This window comes from Marmota flaviventris, chromosome 10, assembly GCF_047511675.1.
Source record: "Marmota flaviventris isolate mMarFla1 chromosome 10, mMarFla1.hap1, whole genome shotgun sequence".
Taxonomy (NCBI): domain Eukaryota; kingdom Metazoa; phylum Chordata; class Mammalia; order Rodentia; family Sciuridae; genus Marmota; species Marmota flaviventris.
Genome location: NC_092507.1, coordinates 49,082,429 through 49,103,222, shown reverse-complemented (window position 1 = coordinate 49,103,222; position 20,794 = coordinate 49,082,429). Strand labels below are relative to the sequence as shown.

At 40.4% G+C, this 20,794-nt stretch overlaps 1 long non-coding RNA gene across 1 annotated transcript in view; it reads left to right on the top strand.

Moving 5' to 3' along the window:
• The first annotated feature begins 7,254 nt into the window (after nt 1–7,254).
• LOC114100328 (uncharacterized) overlaps nt 7,255–20,794 on the top strand; it is a 32,141-nt gene continuing 18,601 nt past the window's right edge. The window contains exon 1 of the long non-coding RNA XR_011709023.1: nt 7,255–7,341. This is a non-coding gene — a long non-coding RNA (uncharacterized lncRNA). The remainder of the gene's footprint in view (nt 7,342–20,794) is intronic.

Sequence of the window (20,794 nt, the reverse complement as noted above, 5' to 3'; positions counted from 1 at the left end):
TTCAATGTTTTCCCCACTGCTCTATTAAAATTTCTATTATAATACCAATTTTATGACTCTGTTCTTGCAATGAAGACAATATATGTATATTTTGGTGGTACTGGGGATTGAACTGAGGGCATTGCACATGCTAGGCAAATCGTTCCCACCATCCCCTAATGATGATACTTGGAACCATGTATGAAACATCATTTCAGAGGCTGGTAGATACAGTGGTGGATAAGACCATATAGATTCTTTCTCACTGGAGCATATATGGGGGGAGGGATGTATTTGTGAAATAAATCAATAAAAATCCAGAATACTATGAGACAGAGAGGCTACTGCCAAGAACTAAACAGGGTACTGTTATGCTGTTACTGAGAGTGTTGAGGTGGCATTTTGTATTGGGACACCTTAGTAGGAAGCTGAGAATGAATGATAAGAACAAGGCTGCCATGCAGAGGGCAGGGTTCCAGCCAAACAGTTATATGATGTCAAGGCCCTAAGAGGAGAATGGCCCTGTAGTGTGTAAGTGGAAGATACCAGGGCTTTGTGGTAGAGTATTCTGTCCGCCCTTCCCCCCCCAAAAAAAAACAATCTACATTTAACAAATCTAACTAGTTGTATTTCTTTTCTTGGGCTGTCATAACAAAGTACCACAAACTTGGTGGCTTAAAACAACAGATTTTTTTTTCCTCTCAGTTTGGAGGACAGAAGTCTGAAATTAAGGTATTTTAAGGGCCATGCTTCTCTGACAGGTCTAGAGAAGAATTCTTCCTTTCTTTTTTCTAGCTTCTGATAGCTTTTGAAAAATCTTAGTATCCCTTCACTTGCATCTATAACAATCCAATCCCTCTGATTTCAGAGTTTTCTCTGTGTCTCTCTGTGCCCTCTCCTCTTATAAGGAAAGGATTGGATTTAGGACCCATTCCAATCAAATATCCTCCAGATCCTTGCCTTGATTGATTGTAAAGATACTATATCCAAATAAAGTCCCATTCTAACAGTTTCAGGTTGCCATGAAAATTAAATTAGGAGGACACTAGTCAACTCATAACACTGACTTAAAAAGTTTCAATATTTCACAATGTGGGGGAGGTTAGGGAAGAATAGAGTTACTTTGGATTAGGCAGAAGGGAGGGAGTGGGAGTGGGGGTAGGAAGGATAGTAGAAGGAATCAGACATTATTTCCTTATGTGCATATATGATTACATGACCAGTGTGATTCTACATCATATAGAGCCAGAAGAATGAGAAGTTATACTCCATTTATGTCTAATATGTTGAAGTGTTACGTATAACTAATAAGAACAAATAAAAAAAGCTTCAATATTTCATTCAAACTTATGTGGTGGAATATTCTAAATGAGGGAACAACAGGGAATCAGGTGAAACTTGTTGATGGTATCCACATCATACAGAGCTTTGACACCAAGGGAAACATTTGAGTGTTTGAGATGGGAAGCCATTAGTGGGTTTTATGCTGGGGAGGGCATAGCTTGGTTTACATTTTAAAAAGTTCTCTTTTCCCACTGTGAAGATCCTGTAGGTGAATGATGCCCAACCACTCAATCTATCACCACCACCACTGGAGAGAACCCACATTTTATGGATTTCCCTGTCAATACGGTGCAGCACTTGATAACATAAAGCATTTTATTTATCTTTTGAGATGCTGAGGATCAAACCCAGGGCCTTGCTCCTGCTAGGCAAGCACTCTTTCATGAGTTAACCCCAGCTCTACAACACATTTCTCTATAGCCCATTTCATTAGATTTTCTCAAAAAATCCTATGAGATTCCTATTCCTGTAACCCTCTTACTGATGAGGAAAACAATTTATAAAAGATGGGATTCTTAGGCCACGTGTCTTTCAAAGGCATCCATTTGAAAATGGGAAGATTTTACATAAAACTCCAAATCTTCCTTTTAAGTTATGAATGTCTCCTCTACCAAGTCCCATTCCTCATGGAGGCAGAGGGCTGAGCCACTGGGGGTCGCCCCTCCAGTCCAGTCACACCAACTCTGCTTCAGTCTTTTTTTACTACCTGCTTGACCCCTGAATACATCAAAGTTCCAGAACCCTGTTCTCAGTTGTCCTAAGACTGCTTTTTTGGAAGCTTGACACAAGCCATTTTCTTCTTTCTCCATTGCATCTGTTCCCAGAAAGATGGGAAGGAAGCCTGACGCAGCCTTATTACCCCCATCAGGGAGCTGTGAGCTTGTTCTCCTTCAAGCTTTGCCCATGCAACCTGCGTGCAATAGAGGTTTCTTTTTCTTTCTTTCTTAAATCGGCAAATAAAAATTGAATGTCTTTATGATGTACAACATGATGTTTTGAAATATATATGCATTGTAGATGGCTGAGATAAATAAACACATGCATTACCTCATACATTACCTTTCTTTGTGTTTGTGTAGAAAACACTACAATACATTGTTATTAACTGGGTTCATCATTTGATGTGTTATAGTCACATGGTATCTCTTGAACATACTCCTCCCAACTGAAATTTTGTATTCTGTTACAAACATCTTCCTAGTTCCCCTATCCCAAACCCTTGGTAGCCACAGTTCTATTCTTTGCTTCTATGAGTTTGACTTTTATTTTTTTTTTTAAGATGCTACATGTGGGTGAGATCATCTAATACTTGTCCTTCTGTGACTTATTTAATGCACCTCACTCAATGTAATGTCTTCCATATATATATATATATATATATATATATATATATATATTGTGTGTGTGTGTTTGTGTATATATACACACAGACATAATAAACACACCCACATATGTTTTTTAAATCCACTCACGTTGATGGACACTTGAGTTGATTCCATCTCTGGGCTACTGTGAATAGTGCTTCTGTGGCCATGGGTGGGCAGATGTCTCTTCAACATACAGATTTATTTCTTTTGAATTATAGTCAGTAGTGGAATTGCTGAATCATAGGGTAGTTCTATTTTTAGTTTTCTCAGGAAAATCCATACTGTTTTCCACGATGGATGTACTAATGCACATTCCCATCAACAGTGTGCAAAGGTCTCCTTTTCTCCACATCTTTACCAAGGCTTGTTATCTTTCAATTTACCAGTTTCTTTGACATATATACTTTGGCTTATAAATTGATGTAAAATTGCCTTCACTCATAATGCAGTTATCTGAGCTAATAATTCTTTAGGAAAAAATGATTGTTTATTCTCTGCTTATCTATTACTTTATGCTCTAGATGGCTAGTCAGCCCCCTAAAATTATATGCAAAATTATGTGTTTGTCTGAATTATTCTAGGGAAAACGTTCATATCCTTATTTAAATTTTCCAAGGGAACTATAGTCCAAAGTATTGCTTCTGCATGGGGTTAAGATTCAGCCTTAGTGAGCATGATCAGATTTTACTTTTGACACTAAGTAAATCAGAAGTCTCCCAAATCTCTAACCCTCATTTTCCCATCTAAAATTTGGTTTATTTGGGTTGGGGATGTGGCTCAAGCGGTAGCGCGCTCGCCTGGCATGCGTGAGGCCCGGGTTCGATCCTCAGCACCACATAAAAACAAAGATGTTGTGTCTGCCAAATACTAAAAAATAAATATTAAAATTCTCTCTCTCTCTATCTCTCTCACTCTCTCTCTTTAAAAAAATAAAATTTGGTTTATTAATACTGGACTTAGGGAGCAAGGTATAAATGAGATGATATATTGGAAGTGTCTATCTTTGTGTCTGGCACACACAAGACATGTGATAGGAATCACTGTTATCCTTCGCTCTGCCTTCTCCAAGTGAGTCCTGGATGATCGTTATATCTGAATGCCTGCTCTGGATTGAAATGTGTCTCCTGCTGAATTCATATGTTGAGTCCTAGCATAAAATGTAACTGTATTTGTTAAGAAGGCTTTTAGGGGATAATTAAAGTTAAATGAATCATAAGAGTAGGAAACTATTCTGGTAGGGTTGGTGGTTTACACAAAAGGGGAAGAGGGAGAGCTCTCCTCTGCAGGTGCACATAACAAGGAGGGGCCATGCAGGATTCAGCAAGAAGGAGGCTGTTTGCAAGTTAGGAAGAGAGCCCTCACCAGACCCTGGCCATACAGGCATTCTGATCTTGGACTCTTAGCTTCCACTTCTGTAAGAAAATTAATTTCTGTTTTTAAGTCACCCAGTCTATGGTATTTTGTTGTGGCAGCTCAAGCTGAAAAAAACAATGCCCAAGCCCATCTCTTCTAGAGCAGGAATGACAGGGGAGTCCCTACTCCATCCCTGGGGCTGAGGACAGTAGGGAACTGGTCTTTCTGCTATGAAGTTTGGGATTCATTGTGCCCAAAGTATAAGGGAGGCAGTCACCAAGATGTGGTTTTCTTCTTAATGATTGGCCTGGGCGCACATACCGAGGCTTCTGATTATTTTTTTCCCTTGACTGTTCTATTCCCCCTGTTGACTGGAGCCCTATCCTAGTTATCAGAATGCTGAAGAAGCATATGATTTAATGATTAGAGATGTGCACTCTAGAGCCACCCTGCCTGGATCAAAATCCCATTTCAGCTGCTGACTAGCTGTCTAACGTTGGGCAAGCTACCTAACCCTCTGTGCATTAATTTCCTCATGTATAAGATGGGGGTTCCTAATAGTCCCAGAGTTAAATATTGCTTGAGGATTAAATGACTTAATATATACACAGTGCTTAGAAGAGTGCTTGTCACATAGTAAACCCTCTATAAAGGTTAGTCATTATTATAATTATTTGACTTGGGCTGCATCTCTCACCTGCCTTTGGATGGCTTCCTCTGCTGATGGCCTGGTACTTATTTCCTATTAGAGCAGCTACCTGCTGGAGTCCTATTCCAAGGGCTTGATGTTAATTATCACCTCATCTGGAACCTCCAGTCTTTATAACCCACTACTTGAACCTTTTGGTAAAGATGTAGATTAATGCTGGCACAATACATTTATTTTATTTATTAATCTTTATGTGGTGCTGAGGATCGAACCCAGGGCCTTGCATGTGCTAGGCGAGCGCTCTACCGCTGAGCCACAACCTTAGTCCAGGGCAATTATATTTTTAATAAGTGCTGCCGGTAATTCTAATGAGTCTGTTTAGCTGACACATTTGAGAATTACTTGGCTACACAGTTTTTCAAGGTCTCCTTTAGCCTTTGCAATATAAATTCCAGAATGAATATAAGGCCTGGGGAATGTAAGGAGATAATTTAGGAAGATACTACTTCATTACAAAATTGCATAGGTGAATACATTCCTAGCAAAACCACAACCTATCATGAATATCTCAGGTTTAATCTAGATTACAATTTCAGTGGGGTGCTAGATCATGGTGGTTTACAGCACCCAAAGATCAACAGTGGCCAGCTCAGGAAACGGAATCTCATAGTGAGTTTTCATAGCTCCAATATGTGAATAGTGTGGGAAGGACTTCTGGAAGGGCACTCTCATTTAACTTACCATAGATAACCTCTGGGCAAAATGAACAACTGACAACTATGGCAGCGTTTGTTCACAAGGATGAGCTATCTGTGGTAACAAAGATCTTCTACGTGCTAACTAGCATTTCAGGATTAGCTGGAACAAGAAGAATCCTTGCAGGGGAGACTTCAATCTTGGAAATAAGTGCTAAGGAGATAAAGTGCCATCCTCGTGCATTCAGCCAAGACAGTCTGGGATTTGTTGAGAGAGCTAGCTAGTGAAGGAAGGCTGAAGGCCCTGCATGTTAAAAGGCTTCTCCTTTCTTTAAAAATATTTTTTTTAGATATTGATGAACCTTTATTTTATTCATTTATTTATATGCGGTGCTGAGAATCAAATCCAGTGCCTCACATGTGCTAGGCAAGTGCTCTGCCGCTGAGCCACAACCCCAGCCCAAAAGCCTTCTCCCTTTTGATGAGTGTTTAATTTGGCCTTTTAATGCGTATGAAGTGTAGGCATTTAATTTTTTTTTTTGACAGAAGCAAGCCCAAAGAACCTTCTGTAATATGGAGCCACACGGTTAGGCAGAGACTCCATGTCTGTATTAAATAAGCATCAAGATGAAACACTAGTTTGACAAAGGTCTGTTATAATGAAAAGACACAAACCTCTTTCTTCTGAGCAGGACAGAGGGACATGAAGAAGCACACCATTTCCCCCCTGGCTTAAGGAACACATCACTCTTTCCTGTAAGAGGACAAAGATGCTTTGGAGCAGGCAGGTGGGGATCTATCAGTGGGTCTTAGCATGTCTAGTGTTCCTGGCCTCCCTTCATATTCTCTTTCCTTCAACAATACTGGCTCTTTGCCACTGTATCAATTATCTCTAGCTGAGACAGTAATGATCTAGGATACCACTTTTTCAATATAATATTTTAACAAACTAGAATTAGGAAACTCTACAAAATTCAGGCACTTTGACATCGTGTGCATTAATATCCAGCTGCTCATAAATCAACCATATTCATCAAGCTTTTCCACCTCAAGCATATTAAGTGTCTGTCTTTAAAAATATAGCAAATACTCCTCCAGCCTCTACCCGCCCTGTCATCTGCCTAAGCTAGGGCATTTGGTGCACAAGGAGAAAGCAGCTCCCTACTCCTCTTGGAGAAGTGTGAGAGATGACAAAGTGGGCTAGACCTAACCTGAAATCACAATCAGTCACTTGGACACTTTTTTGAACTATCCATGCTGAATTTTCATTTCCTTGTTACAGGGTCCAATCTCTCCTTCCTGTCTCATCTCCTCCCACTTTCCCCTTGTAGTATTCTTTACACTCCAGATACATGGTCTTCCTGGTTCCTTCTAATGTTCTATGTCTCTTCTGCCCATGATCTTTGAAAGGGGCATCTCTTTATGGAGAACCACGTCTCTTTGCTGGCCCCTGCCCCACCCCCCTCCAGGCCCCTTCCATTAGTTCTTTGTTCCTTCATTTGTTTATTTATTTAAAAAAAATTTAAAATTATTGATAGACCTTTATTTATTTATATGTGGTGCTGAGAATTAAACCCAGTGCCTCACACATGCATTTGATTCTCAGCACTACATATAAATAAGCAAGTGCGATACCGCTGAGCCCCAGCCCCAACCCCCTTTCATTTGTTTAATAACTATTGATTGAGAGGCAGTATATATGATCTGAGTATAACCAATTAACAAACCATCATAACATCTACATTCTAAAGGGGGGTGTGTGTAAGTAAACAACATAGTATGTTAGAAGAAGATAATTGATATGGAAAAGTAGATAAGGCTAAGGAATAAGAAAATTACTTGAAATTTTACTTATTTTAGAGATGAAGTCTTGCTGTGTTGCCCAGGCTAGCTCCTCCAAACTCCTGAACTTGAGTGAACACAGCCTCCTATGCAAATGTGCCTCTGAATCCAGGTCAGTGCTTTCAATTTTATTTTATTTTTTTGCAGTGTTGGGGATTGAATCCAGGGTTTTGTATAGGATGGGCAGGCACTCCACTACTGAGTTAAATCCTCAGCCCTTTTAAATTTTTTGTTTGTTTGTTTTGAGACAGGATTTCACAAAGCTGCCCAGGCTGGCCTAAAACTTGCAATTCTTCTGTCTCAGTTCTTCCAGTTTTCCAATTTTAAATAGGGTGTTAGAGAAGTCTTTATTGATATGATGCCATTTAAATTAATTCCCAATTGTCCTTAGAATTTAGCTCAAATCAATGTCCTCAGGGACCTCTTCTAAAGTTGGTCTATTTGTAGGTCCTAGAATATCTGACCAGGCCAGTCCCTGTTAGATACTCTCATAATTCCCAGGGCATTTCATTGATAGCTCTTGGCACCATTTGTAATGACATACTTGTGATATTTATTAAAGAATGTCTATCCTTTTTGATTACTTATCTTTCTTCAAAGATAGCTGAGGCCAAGTACTTAATACATATTTGTTGAATGAATGAATTTGTACAGTATGATCAAAAATATACATCCACGCTATATTAACAGAAACAAATGAGATGATGAATATCTAAGTCATTTTTATTAATTGCAAAGCTCTATGGACATGCTAGTCATGTCCTGTGAGATATGCTCTGTGGATAAGAGACACTGTTGTGCCAGTGTAGTTTTGTATTCATTGACATTGTATGGCCCTGCATCTTCTTTATGGAGGCATATGGTTTAGTGGATTATCAGACAGCCTCTGATGACTCTTGGGTCTTCCACTTACTCTGTAACCTTAGATGCCTCTAGTTCCTCAACTATAAAATGGGATGATAAACCGGTGCAGTGGCACAGACCTGTAATCCCATCTACTCTGGAGGATGAGGCAGGAAGTTCATGAATTTGAGGTCATCCTGGGTGACACAATGAAACCCACCTCAAAAACAAGTAAAATGGGATGATAATTGTATCAGCCTCAAAGAGATATTGTGAGGATTGAATGCATTTATATCTGAAAGGTCCTTAGGTGAAGGCCTGCACATAATAGGTACTCAATAAATATCATTATGATTACAGTTATTAATATTTGCACGTTTTTAACTGCAATCCAGGCATTTATTAACTAAAATCTTTCTTAGTTTCTTCCAAAAGAAGGAAAAGCTAGTAATTCTTAGGTCAGTTATGTTTTATTTTATTTTAACTTTTTTTTTAAGAGAGAGAGAGAGAGAGAGAGAGAGAGAGAGAGAGAGAGAGAGAATTCTAATATTTATTTTTTAGTTTTCGGCAGACACAACATCTTTGATTGTATGTGGTGCTGAGGATTGAACCCGGGCCACACGCATGCCAGGTGAGCATGCTACTGCTTGAGCCACATCCCCAGCCCTATGTTTTATTTTTTTTAAAGTAAGTCAAAAGACTAAGGATGACTCTCAAGCCTCCTCCTATAGGCCTCAGCATCTGTTCTAGTTTTTTGATGACTTTTATTTGATACTTGTGGTCCTTTTCCAATGGTTTTGGTATTTGTTGATGGCTGGTTCAAACACTGGTTCTTCCAGTTACTGATTGAAAGGTCTTTGGCAAGTTATTAGTTGCTTTGAGGTTCAAACCCCCATGGGGTTTGCCGTGAATATTGAGATAATGTCCATGAAGGGCCAACTCAGAGACCTCTGCAAATATTAGTTCTGCCTCCCTGGCTCAGGACCAAGTCTACATTTTAAATGGAACCTTCTTGAGAAACAATGACACTGGTGGTCTGTGTTGCAGTCTCTGACAAGCATTCTTAATCAGGAAACTAAGGTCAACATATCTGGAACATGTATGCCAAATACTATTGGCAGATCAGTACAAAAAGGGTAGTGTTCATTTGATACCCTATAATCTGTGGATATGGTTATTTAGAAAAAATTTTATTATCAAAAATGTATCAATTTACAAAGAACTAACTAAATAGAAATATCAAATGAAATATATCTTGTGGATTACAAAAACAACTTTACAAAATTACTTATTATTGATTAACATATATTAGTTAGGAATATTTGATAGTATTAGATCATAAGTGCTAAGGATATTCTTCTTGAATGTTCATAGTTTCTGTTTTGATGATTACAATTAGGAATTGACTCATTGTGTGTTTGTGTGTATGTGTGATTGTGACTAAAACAAAAATAAGCCCCAAATAGTCTCTTTGCATGCACAAAGTTTTCAGACTCCTCCCCCACCTTTTTTTTTTCTTTTCTGGGTGTTTTTCTAACCTTAGCTAATGATTTTTACCCACTGTTTACTTGCAAAATATGCTTTTCAATATGTCACAGTTAAACCCTTCAAATTATGTTCTACTTCAAAAATCTTGGTTTCAATTTCCAAATCTTCCCTTTCCTCATGTTTTAGATTTTTGATCAACAAATGTTTACTGAGGCCCTACTGTTGTAAATGGAAGGCTCCCAGAGCAGATTTTCTAATACCCTCGGTGTTCCAGATGTTGGATAAATTGGAAATCCATGAATCCCAAGTTAAAGGACAATTAAAATTATGTGTGAACATGAACCGGGTAACCAGAGGGCAATATGCTGTTCACCACTGGTAGCAACAGAACTGAGGGATTTATTTTCAACCTACTGGTTTAAAATGTGAAATCTAGATGTGAGGGGGCCTAGCCTACTTGTCCTTAGGGAATCTTCACTAGTTTCTGGTTTAAGTTCACCTGCCATTCTTCTTTACTTGATGTCCCAACCAATGTTTTTCATGATGTTTCATGGCCCCCAGAATAAAATTTGGCATTCAAGGCTCTTCATGGTAAGAATTCTATTTACCTTTCCATCTCTATTTCCTTTTGGTCCTCTGCTGGCTCCCAGTAGTTGAGCCAAAATCAACTTCTTGCTGCTCTTCCTCATTTGCTGAATATCTATTCTTGGCTAAGGGCTGTTTCATTAACTTTACAAATATTAAAACCCCTCCATTTTTCTGGGACATAGTCATTGTCATCTGCACTTTACAAGAAAGATACTGACTTTCAGAGATATCAAGTGACTTGTTCAAGTTCATGGGCTCATATGTGAAGAGTTGCTATTTAAGCCCAGGTCTATAACACCAAAGCCACAGTGGAAGGAGCTCCTCCTGTCATACTCTGATGCCTTTCTCCCCCAAACACCCCAGTGCAGTCTCATTCTGCACCTCTCTTCCATGTGGCAGCAGAATACTGACACTTTCCCCAAAGATGTCCATGCCACAGTCCCTGAAACCTATGAATATTCACCTTATATATGGCAAAGGGGAATTAAAGTTGCAGATAGAATTAACAAAGATCATCCTGGGTTATTCTGATACAGGCACAGGAGCCCTTAAAGGTGGATGAGGGAGGCAGAGAAGGAAACTCACCCATAGATTCAGAGCGGGAGATGGGACAATGGAAAGAATGTCCACAGAGAAGTAATGCTGTGGAATCTGAAGGTGGAGAAAGGGTTCACAAGTCAAGGGGACTCTCTTGGGTGGCTTATAGACAATGGGAAAGGCAGAGAAGTGAATTCTTTTCTGGAGATTATAGAAAGGAAGGCAGCCCTGCCATCACCTTGATTTTTGAGCCCAGAGACATCCACATATACTTCTGACCTATGAAATGGTAAGATAATACATTTGTGTCTTTTTAGGCCAACAAGTTTTTGGCATTTTAGATTAGCAGCAATAGGAAATGGATACACCCCACAAGTAGAATTTCTTCTCTGCCCACTTCAGCTGTCCATGTGTTATGCCCCCGTTAAAATCCCCCATTGCCTCTGACCCCCCTGTTCACCAGTAAAGTAACAGTTGACCCTGATTAACCATCCTAGCCAGAGCTGACAGAAATGGTCTAAACCAATCCCCTCATCACAGAGAGGCTGAGTGACTTGTCTAGCCAGGATCACACAGATGGCAGGGATAGGGTCAGCATCCAAATCCAGAATACCTGACTTCTAACAGCTTCCTAGGAAGACTTCCCAGAGCTCCAGCATTTTTCAGGGAAATGTGACTTGATAGTTAGCTATTAATTGTCGAACATCTGAATTTTCACAACAGTGAGCAGGTTGCGGATTATTTTTGTGATTGGATTCTTGGAAGTCAGACTAAATAAATTTGTGGAAAAATCTGTGACTGAATGGAATTAACCTACCCACCACCATCTTCATTCATTCAACCAACAGCATGTGCCAGGTATGGTGCTAAATCCTGAGAATTAAAAAATAGTCTATTATATCTGTATCATACAGATATAATAAGTAGAAATTGCAGTGTCTGTGAGAAATGACATGATTAAGTGAAGAGACAATCACCAGGCAACCATTTGGCCGGGTCCAAGGCCTCTGAAGGAGGTAAGGCCTTGGCTGGGTTTTGAAGTGGGAGTAGGAGTTACATTGTGGAGGTGAAGGGAGCATTCCAGCCTGGAACAGCAGTAGGATTGGGCTGGTCAAAGCAGTTAAATAAGTCATGGAGGTTTGCTGTGCTCTGTTTCCTCTACCAAATCCCAAAGCCAGCTCTGAGAGTTGTCTAGTAATTCTGGGATGGCCTGGTTTCATTTGTGAATGGGCACCCGGCCCTAGATGGTGAGTGTGCAGCATGGGAGAGAAGAAGCAACCATTAGACACAGGAATGAATCTTGACTGCTCCTTCCCTGCTGTGTTGACTTAAGTACATTAGTTTTGAATTAGTTTCTCTGACATAGAAAAAGAAATTCCCCCTTTGCAAGAGTTAACATGAAGACTAGAGTCAATGCACACAGGGCAGTTGACATAGAGTGGTGTGTAGCTGGCAGCTGTTATGGTAAGACTTTGAGGGCTCAGGTTTTTAATCTGGCTTTATCTTATTTTACTGTGTTTATGGTTCAGATTTGAGGTGTCCCCCAAAAGCTCATCTGTGAGACAGTGCAAGAAGGTTCAGAGGAGAAATGATTGGTGGTAAGGGTCTTAACCCAATCAGTGAATGAATCGACTGATAAGGATTAACTGAGTGGTAACTGAAGTGGGCTGGAGGAGGTTGGAATTGGGGCGTTGCTTTGGGGGTATATATTTGTATCTGATGAGTGGATACCTCTCTCTCTGCTTCCTGATCACCATATGAGCTGCTTCCCTCTGCCACACTCTTTGTTGTGATGTTCTGCCTCACCTCGGGGCCTGAGGATTGGAGTTGGCCTTCTATGGAATCAGACCTCTGAAACCATGAGCTCTCAAATAAACTTGTCTTCCTCTACATTTATTCTGATCTGGTCCTTTAGTCACAGCAGCAAAAAACCTAACTAAAACATATTGTAAGCATTGTGCTTTTTTCAGTCTGTGGATAATTTTAATCTAGCTTCAGGAGTTCTCCCTGGCAGGCTGGGGAAGGAGGAGCTAGAGAGGTCTTTAGCCAGAAGCATGAAGTCTCTCATCTTGTGGTCCATTTTCTATGTAGCTTCATCTTTCTCAACTGTAAACTGCCCGTGCTTAAAATCCTTGGAGGGCACCTCCTTTGCAGTCCCTGGCTACCTGTGTGGTGTGACCTGCTGCTCTTCCACTACAGACTCTCAGTACCTTTGTTGCTTCTTACTTACTTATCCTTGACAATCTCTCTGTTCCTGTGGCTATATTGCCCAGAATGCCCCTGTCTCACCATATTTGCCTGGAGAACTCCAATTCCCTCTGAAACTTAGCTCAAATGTCACTTTCTGCAAAGCCTTCTCTGATTTCTCCTCTACCAGTCAGACACTCCTTCCTCTAGACTACCATGGTGACCCATACCGATGTCCTAGTACTTGGTGCACATTAATGATTTATTCCATCAGACTGAATGCTCCTAGAGAGCAGTTTTGCATACCATTAATCTCTGCATTTCTAGCACATAATAGGGACTCAATGTATGTTTGTTGAGTGACTGATTGACTACCAGATGAATGAAAACGAGACACGTCTTCAGAGTTTTCTAGAAGCTTACTCTTGCAGAAAGGTGGTTTGGGAGTCCTATAAGTAATTACACTATCACATTTTGTAACGGATTGGTACTAGCCAGGGAATGACAGTATGTTCAAAAGGTAATGAATTAAAACCTCGCTTTGGCATATCCCCTTTCAGAAATGGGAGCAGTCTTTCAAGTGACTTGAAAACTAGGCTTCAGGAAAAGTGTAAGAAAATATGTGCAATTAGACATAATCAATAAGGTTGTCTTTCACTAATGTCTATATTTAAGGGAGTTTAATTAAATTATGAAAAAAGGCTTTCTGATTTAACTGTCAGTCTGGTTCATCATGTATGGACATGAGCTTTGCATTAGTTTTTTTTTTTTCCTGCAAGATTTCTAAGCCTTTGATGGATACAATGACCCGGGGAAGTATTAGCTCATTGCCTCCAAGGGAGGTGAATTTGAGAAAGCAGGGAATCCAAAGAAATTTGTTGGGCAATGCTGACAGAAATAGAAAGCCCGCAAAATGTTCTTTCTCTTCTCTGTCATTCATTCAGGAAATATTCACGCAGCATGTACTATATGTCAGGACTGTGCTAGATGCTGGGAATGCACTGGCATGGAAAACTTAGACATCAAACACCCACATGTGTGTATATACAGTTATAAATTATAGTTATGATGCTTATGCTCCTCCCAACCCAGAATGCCCTATCTTCTTTGTTTTATTCATATAAATTTAACATCCTTGAAATAAGCCAGAGAACTGCATTTAAGGTAAAAAAATATGTTGAGTCCACTATGTGTCAGATATTGTGCTAGTTATGAAGGGACCCAAGAATACTTTCAATGAGCTTCCAAGTCTAGTGGGAGAATCAGATGTAAAAACAAACAAATCATGATGCAGCATGAACCATAGTGCTGAAGGCGAGTACATCTGCTGCTGGAGGAACAAAGAGAGCAGCTCCCTGTAACTCTCCGGATCCCTCCTGTCTCCTTCCAGCCTCTCCCTCACCTCAGTGGCCACCTCCATCCAGCCTAAGTGTGGGAATGGTAGAAACTGATATCAGCACCTACAATTTTTATGTCTGAGATCCAGCTTGGAATTCTGCACCTCTGCCCAACTGCTAGCTCTATATAAGCAGAAGAAAGGTGAGACTGAAGGTAGGGTCCTCCATCTCAGGAAGGTGGGAGAGACATGGAAATTACTGCTATTAGGATCTCTCCCAGTCAGAGCCAGGGAGCTGCCCAGAGGTAGTGGTTCTGAAAGCTATGGGAGTGTTCCGAGCCCACCTGGCCTGGCTCTATCACACACTGCTCCAGGCAGTGGGGACTGATGTCAAAGCCCACAGCAGAACCAGTCAGGCCAATGGATGCTCAGCTAGATGTTCATACTTGAAATATATTTAATTTCACTGATTTTATTTCGAGCATTCTAAATACTTTTGGGAACAAAAGGACCACTCAATGAAATAAGTACTAAAATATCAATATTATCATTTTGCTTTAGCACTGTAATCAATAGCCAAGGCTGGTAACTAGCAGTCATAGAATGAATTTAGATTGCAGACACATTTTGCTGCTTAAGCACATTTTAAAATTTTAGAACAAAAATCTCTTTAGGAGGAACAGCCTTTCTTTTTTCATTAGGTTTCAAACACTCTTTGTTGGCTGACTCTGTCATGTATGTTACCAGCCAGGTCCCAGAGAGCATTTGAAGTTGCAGTCTCTGATCTAGGTGAACCCTTTCATTTTGAAGACAAAGATACTAAGGTTTGGAAAAAAGGTGCTGTATAACACAATAGAGTTAGAACAAGAAATTTCCAGGCCTGCCCCCTGTCCCCACTCCCACAGCTCTTCCTATGACAGGGACTGCCTCTCAGAAAAGCACTTTGTAAACACAGCATGCCTGGGCCGAAGGAAGCAGCATCCAGAGCTGCCCTCTGCAAAAGAACAGTCCCCTTTAGGACTAATAAATGCAGGTGCTAGAATTTCTGGAAGACTTAGGGTGACTTATGTCAGCTTCTCTGCAGCCTGAGACAAATGACAGACTTTCCTATGTAGGATGGGCACATGCACCGTCTCTTTTTAGGGTGTCCATGTGGGTGAGCGATAGCTGGGTGTCCATGGAATGGATCATGTGTAGGGTTTGGCTAGGGAGGAGACACCATTTAAGAACCCTCTGAGCCGGGGTCACTTTGGAATGTCTATTTGCAAACTCAGATGTGGATGGGTGGGAAGATTATGCATTAGGGCTTATCTCGTCCTCTCAGCTGGTTTTCTGTTACCCATGGGCACAGTGGTGGGGGATGGCAAAGGCGCTGACCTATTCGCTTGGTGGGTTCCATCTGCATGTGCCTGTGTTTACCACACCCAAGGAGCAGGGTGGTGATGGGGGTGGGGCAAGTGTGGTGAATATGATAGGGATCCAGATAGGAGAGAGAAATCAAACCCTGAATTCATACCCATGCTTACAAAAAGGGAGAATTAGTCACCCGTCTTAAGTGTCCAAGGGAGCCGGACCAACCATTTTGGGAAAATATACTTCTGGGAAGGTGAGTCTAGCCATAGCCTTTCTCCCACACCTAAATGTGCCCTGCCCTTGGGACTTTTCATTTCCACTAACACACCATTCCCTCCTCTGGCTCATTCATTGCCACTGTCTATGAGAGTGGGGGAGTTGTGACTCCCTAAAACTGGGTAAATCTAGAGATGCCCCCTGACATAGGCACCCTGAGAGGTGATTAGCCCATTTGTTGCAGAGACACTTAACATTTTTCTCAGAGGGTCACAGGCTGAACTGTCACCTACTGTACAGAGACCTTGCTAAGTAACTGTCAGTTCTTGCCCTCAGCCCTGCCGCTTGCATCCTAGGACAAGTGCAGGGGAAGGGTCTGGATCTGCATTCAGCATTCACACTGTTGTGCTGACAAAGGGCTCCTGAGGCAACCTCTGTCATAAAGCCCTAGCCCTGGGTGTCAGGTCCCTGGATTCTGTGCTAGCCACAAGCTGCTTTTTTTTTTTGGTGGGGAAAGAGGTTTCAAATCATTTATTCTAGAAGAGTAACAAAGAATTCTGTGACTCCTAAGAAGATAAGGAACTCTTTTCCTAGATTGTGACATTCCTAAGGGAAGACAGGCTGATTTATATATGTCTTTGCTTTCTAGGACCCGGTGCTAAGATTCGCATATGATTGGTGCATAGCGAAGAATTCTTAAATTCACAGAGCACCGATCAGGTACTCAGCACGGGGCTAGAAAACAAAACAAAACAAACAAAACAAAAACCCCACAGATAAGGTGTACTCTTTACCCACAAAGAACTTAAAATTTAGTAGGGAAAATGTGCACATGAGGCGTGCCCCGCATAGAAGGGACAGAGCAGAGGAGCCCTATGGAATGGGACCGCATGAGCGAGAGTTTGGACCCAATGGTTTCTCCCTGAACTTCTTCACAGACATCTCTCTGCTTGCTTATGAAGAAACAGCACACACATTGCACCCTGAATTTCCCTTTCCCAGCATAACTGTGTAGGGTCAGGTCATGGGTGACATGTCTTGCAGCCCACCCTGCTGTGGGGTCAGAGTTCATGGTATTTGGACCCTGGCTGGCTTGCAGTGTTTCCTAGAGGTTGTCACTCAGCTACTTGACCTTCCTATGGTGATCAGATTCACTATGATAGAAAGTTTTTTTGGTGTCTTTTGGAGCTCATTTTTGAAAAATGGTCCACCTGGTGCCTGCTCCCAGGTTCTGGATGAAGGCCAGGGGATAACAGCAGCATGAACTTGCTGTGGATAACCAGTCCTCTGTTATGACTGGGAGCGTTCGCAATGCTATAAATAACTCTATCAATATTGTGATAATGGCACTTTAAGGAGGTCTATTTTACAAGTGCTGCATGTAAGAGAGACCACAGCTGCACTCATTAATTCTGAAGTGTGCCTGCCTCCGTGTACAACTTGCAGGTGTAACAATAGGGGTGTTGACTCAGTGTAGGTCTAGATTGTGTCTAGATTAAGAAAAAGGTTAGAGTAACATTGTTAGTTTCTCCATTGTGTTTGGTATAATGAAAACAAATTATAATAGCTTAATTGGAAATGGGAAAAAAAAGAGCAAAACATAACTTTGTTACAGACTTCAGAGGCTCACAAATAGCTCCTCCCCCTCAAGAGCAAGCATCATAATTGACAGCAGTAGATCTTTTGATAATTAATTGCAGTAAATTATCACTTGGCACAAAGAAGGCATAATTGCAATTAATTTGCAACCTTCGCAGCATAACACTGAATTAGAAATGGCACTGCCGTAATTTTTCCAAGTGAGGAAATGGAGGGTAAAAACAGTGCGCCCTTTTCCTGTGACATGCATTCAGAGGAGAGCCTTACTTACATTGTGGCATCTCTGTGACTCTCTTGGGTTAGGGGTGTTTAATTTAGTATGTGACTGTTGAATGAGAGTTACCCAGTGGGGTCCCTTGCTGAGTTCTCCCAGGGCCTCTCGTCACTTCAGCTTTGCTCAGTCCCACAACCTCAGCCCTGTTCTGTGTCTGGCTTTCTGTATTTGTCTCATTCATTAGTGTTGGGAGACTGGATTAATTCAGATAATAGAAAACAATATTGTTATATTCTATATTATTATAGTCTATTTCAGGAAGTGATATTATTATATTCTTATTTTAAAATTTTAATTAGAAGAGCTTTGTGGAGATATCAGTGACATAAAATTTTATGTGTTTCAGTTGTACAACGAGATTTTTTTAAAAAAATTATTTATTTATTTTTGATTAGGTCTACATGACAGCAGAATACATTTTGATTCATTGTACACAACTGCAGCACAACTTTTCATTTCTCTGATTGTACATGATGTAGTGTAGCATCGCACCATATGTGCAGTCATACATGTACCTAGGGTAATAATGTCCATCACATTCCACCATCTTTCCTGCTCCCATACTGTAACATGATATTTTGATATACATATATGTTGTGAAATGATCACCACAATTATGTTAATTAGCATAGCCATTAACTCTGTATAGCTATCATTTGTGTGTGTGTGTGTGTGTGTGTGTGTGTGTGTGTTGACTTAGGATCTAGATTCTAAACAAATTATAGGTATTGAAAATGGTATTAACTGTGTTATAGTTGTAGCTTGATCATAGCGCACTTGCCTAGCATTTGTGAGACACTGAATTTGATCCTCAGCATCACATAAAAATAAATAAATAAAATAAAGGTATCGTGTCCATCTGCAACTAAAAAAATATTTAAAAAGAAAATGGGGGGCTGGGTTGTGGCTCAGTGATAGAGCGCTCGCCTCGCATGTGAGAGACCCTGGGTTCGATCCTCAGCACCATATTAAAAAAATAAATAAATAAACAAAATAAAGATATTGTGTCCATGTATAACTAAAAAAACATTTTTTAAAAAAGAAAATGATATTAACTATTGTAACTGTGCTATCCGTTAGGGCTCCCACAGTTACTCATCTTGTAAAATTGAAACTTTGTGTTCTTTGATCAATATCCTCTCACCTTCCCCTACTATATTTCTAACTAGATGAAAAAAGTGTTTTCCTCAAAATGTTTCACTTTTTTTTTCAATGAATGCTATTTCTGGGGTGATACAGATCATTGTTAAGAATCTTTGCCATGATACATACAACTTTGGAGTGATTATAATCAATCAAATTCCAATCTAATTTCTCAAGAATTACTTAGAAATAGAAATGAGGCATATAAACTATTTTTACTGGGTCCTAGAGCTCTGTTTATATTTCATCAGAGTGCCTAGCGAATAAGACATGAAGCTATGGGATGTGACATCTGGGGTAGAATTAAAGTCAGGCAGTCATTAAGCCCAATGGTGGCCCAGAGATGAATACTTTGGCTTTGCTGCATGGGCCAGAGGCTCCAGGGGTTATGCACCCTTTCCCACCACTACATATATCCACTTGAGAGAGTGTGGAGAGTGGCACTTTGGGCAGTCAGGGCAAGAAACCCATTCCCAAAGTTCTGTATAGTGATTGGTCATTAAAAAAAAAAAAAAAAGATAAGGATCATAGCCTTATTTCAGGCAGACCCATATAACAAAAATAAGCCTTGTTAAATTATTTTTGACAATCTTTGAAGTTCTTAAGCCTTTTGTTATAAACAGTGAAATAAGATGACTTTATAGCCAGAGTTCTTCCCTACTGCTGCCCTGCCATTGAACTCAGGCTTGACCTCTGTGTAACGCCTTCTCTGGGGGTTAATAAATCATTCAATCTTATACAAGGTTCCTTTCTCAAAAACCAATGCTTTAAGTAATCCCTGGTACCCCACACTCACAAATAACTTCCTGCAGTTGGGTTGAATTAATCATGATACTTTTACTGTTTGAGTTAATATTCACCAGTGTCAGGGTTCAAACCATCCAACATATTTTCAAGAGACTGCAAATTGAATTCAAACCTTAGCCCTACTTGCCATAGGTCCTAATGTTTATTTTACTGGAACTCCCTAATAAGGACCTAAAGCACATAACAGGGAAATGTGGGTACCATTCACAAGCCCTGGGTTGAGTGCTCATCTACCTGAGGAGTTAAGACTCCAGTTTCACCATCTAAAACTGAAGCATGGTTTCCATGGGACAAGTGGAGGTAAGAAATTTCTGACAGGTTCTCACTTGAAAGAGGAAGTAGACTTACTCTGTATAACCTTGAAGGTGTAGAACAAACATTCGTGAATGAATGCTCTAGAGAGGTAGTTTTGGCATAAGGAAGAATTGTTTTAACATTTAACAAAGATGCTCATCACAAGACAGGCTGTGAGTAGATTGGAAATCAGTAGGCAGGGAGGGGGTGAAGGAATTTCAGTCTGGAATTTGGAAGGAGGTATAGCCCAATGCCCAAAGCCTAGAATTCCTAGTATCCAGTTCTTGGGGCAGAATCACTGATATAACGATGATCAAACTGAAGACCATTCATTTATTCTTCCAGTCATTCATTCTTGCAACAGATGCCTCTGGAGTATTCCAATACCCCAGGCCCTTTCTATGCCCAGGTGCTCTGAAATCATTCAGATATCCTCCCTACCCTGGGCTGTCCTTAGTTGGGCTGGCCAATGAGCCTCAATATTTTAATATTTTTATTTCCCATATTGAGCAGTGTTCACAGGAAGAAAATATATTTGCTCACAAGAAGAAAATGAAAAGCCAAACTTTTAGAATCCTACATAAGATTTAGCAGAAACACAAAAGCTTGGTCTGGCTCCCACCTGCCCCTTTACCAACCTCATTTTGATTCTCTCTCTTTCTTCTGGTTATATTTGCCCTCTTATATTTGTTATATTTGTCTGCTTCCTTCCTTCCTTCCACATTCAACACTCCATGCCTTTTCCTATCCCACGCTCTCCAAAAGGCTGTTCTGGTGACCTTAACTGACTCTTGAGTTTAGACATAACTTGCTCTTTTCCTGTTCTGCCAGTCTGCCCACCCCCCCATCATTGAATGTCCTCCAGGCATCTTGTAGTTTTCTTTATAGCATGTAATAATA